Below are 3,022 nucleotides of genomic sequence, written 5' to 3' on the forward strand. Positions count from 1 at the left end.
GTGTGGTTCACAAACTTGATTCTTTCCACAATTCTAGTTGCAGACCAGTTGGATGAGAACTGAATCAAATTCAGTGGTTACATTCATTGTTGCCCATTTGGAGAAATCTGATTTGGATCTCATCCAGTTTGGTTTGTAACCAGAATCATGGAGAGAACTGAGTGTGTGAACTGAGGCACCGTTGTAAATGATCTTTGGTGGTTAAACCAATCTTGCCTTCCTGGGATAGGTTGCACTTTTTGTTTTTACATATTTTGCTGGATTTGAATCATTAGTATTTTGTCATGGAGTTTTGTGTCTAAAGTCACAAGAGATATGAATCTGCAGTTTTCTTTTCTTGTGATGTCTCTGTCTGATGTTGGTATTAGAGTAATAGTGACATTATAGGATGAATTGGGAAATGTTCCATTCTCTTGTTTTTTAAAAAAGAATTTATGGAGAATTAAAATTGATTCTTTTAAAAATATTTGGTGGAATGTAGTAGAGTCTATCTGAGCCTGAACTTTTCTTTGTGGATATATATATATATCTTCACTAGTAATGTAATCTTTTTTTCCTTGTGGTAAGTCTATTTTGTCTTATGTCATTATCAGTAACTTAAACTCTCATAGGAATTAATCCTTTTTTTCAAAGTAATCTGATTTATTGGTATACAATCATTGGGAGGAGTCCTTTATAGTATTTTTTAAATATTAAGCCAGTAGTAATGATTTCTTTTTTATTTCTGATTCTAATATTTTAATTCTTTCTTATTTCTTGATTGAATTTTGTCATTTTTGTTCATCTCTTCAATGAACCAGCTTTTGAGATCACTGCAGAAAATAAATGTGTGTCATTTTTAAGCCACCATGGTTTTAGGAAGTTGTTATGACCATAAAAGGAAACAAATACAGAATGTTAACAGCCTGACACAATAAATGCTCAGTACCTGTGGGTCCCTCCATATTGCTGTTATTTGGATCTGCCAAGCACACAGTGCACCAAGGTCGCAGGGTACCCATAGCCTCAAAATCCCTGGAAAGCTTACGGAAAAAGCTTAATACCCCTGAAGTTCTGATTCAGCAAGTTGAGTCAGCGCCTGGTAATCTGTAGTCATCCCATCATCCCATTTCTCCACAGGAAATGCTGATGTATTTCACTCCCATAGTTTAAGACACCCTGCCCAGCCAGCAAGGATCTGACACTGCCACCAAAGTGACTCCAACAGAATGCGGATAGTGGGGCATCCTGAGGCAGAAGCAGATTTTGTTGGGAATCAAGAGCAAAGAGCCCAGCAGAAAGTGAGTTTGGCCAGGAAAAAGACCCTAGTACAACTGTGGACTGCAAAGATAGAGCTGTGGAGATCTTGATTGCTGAGAAGGAGCAGGAGAATCTAAAAGGTGGCCTAGGGACAGCATAAGAAGCAGCATGCCTCCACCCTCTGCAGCCTCAAACCTGCAAAAGTGAAAGACTTTGCTTTGAGGAGAAAGCTGCAGAGCGCTCTGTTACAGAATGCCGACGGCCAGCCACACTAAGTTCAGAATGGTGGCCGCATGGAGAATTTGTTGCTCAGAATTGGATTCAGAGTGCTCAGGGATCCAAGTATTTGACCCCTATAGCCAAGAGAGAAGAAAGCCCAGCTACCGCTCCAACGACAGCAGGCCTTAGCGCTGGTTTTAGATGCATGCAGAATGCAAGAGTCCAGAAGTTAAAAAGGTTTCCACCCAGATTATAGAAGGCCTGGGAGGCCAGGTGGTGTGCCCTGGAGAGGGCAGTGTGTGACGCTGTGAGGGAGAAGCCTAAAGTGCAGTAGAGACCCAGGAGCTTGGAAAAGCCATGAATGTGGATCATATAAGGAAAGCTGCCGGGGGGAAGCAAAGCACACCTTGGAGAGAAGCCATGAGAGCTGTAAGCACCAGAAGTGCTGTAAGGTGGAGCCACACAGCTCGTAGGAGCTCACAACTGCCCACAGATTGCCTCAGATGGCGCACATGGAACTAACAGGACTTAATATTAGCCTGCTGGACTTTTTGGACTTGCTTTGGTCCCAATCCTTTGTATCCCTGTTTGTAACTTTTGTAACGAAAAGGTTTCTCTTGTGCCATTGACTGTTGGAAGTATGTGCAGAGATTCGCAGCTAAGAGTTCGCCTTAGATCTCAGAGGAGACTTGGAACTTAGACTTTTCAGCAATGCTGAAACTGTTAGGACTTGAGAAACTCTTAGAGGTGGACTATAATGACTTGTATTAAGGGATGTGCATGAATCTTTTAGGGCCCAGCATAGAATGTTATGGTTTGTGTTTAGATGTCCCCCAAAGCTTCATATAGCCTGGAGGCAGCTGAATCTAGAATTTGTAGGGCCAGCCAAATAGCTCAGCAGATTAAAGCACCTCAAGCAGGCACAGGGGCTGGGGGTTTGATTCCTGGGTCTGCCATGCCCGCCCTGCCCCTGGGGCATGCTGAGATGGCAACTGAGACTGGGTGTGGTGGCGCACACCTATAATCCCAGCACTTGGGAGGCTGTAAACAGGCAGATCACTACAAGTCTGATCTAATAGTGAGACCCTGAACACCCTGTAGACCCTTCTCTAAAATTAAAAAAAGAAAATTGTGATTTTGTGATTGGTTCATTGTCTAGTGCTAGGATTACGGGTATGAGTGCTACACTCGCCCCGGGTGAGTAGCCTACATACAATTCAAGGGGCAGACAGAGTCTTCTCTTGGTTCCTCCCTTTTTGCTCTTTTTGCCTTAGCTGTTTTCCACCACCATGAACTGCTGCTCTCTGCCATGTGCCACTCAGCTTTCGAGCCACCTGAGTATGGACTGAACCCCCAGATTGTGAGTTAAATAAACATTTCCTCCTTTAACTTTGGGTGTCAGGTATTTTGTCTCATCAATAAGAGAAAAGTAAGCAGGACACAAAACTTTGTCCCTTCTCACGGTTCTCGCCAGTGCTCCTTGGAGTCCCCCTTGGTCCTCACTCATTCTCTTCTTTACACACCCAGTCTTCTCTGTGCAAATTCAAATTGAGTTCAGACTTCT

Source organism: Octodon degus, unplaced genomic scaffold, assembly GCF_000260255.1.
Source record: "Octodon degus isolate 3935 unplaced genomic scaffold, OctDeg1.0 scaffold00036, whole genome shotgun sequence".
Lineage (NCBI taxonomy): Eukaryota > Metazoa > Chordata > Mammalia > Rodentia > Octodontidae > Octodon > Octodon degus.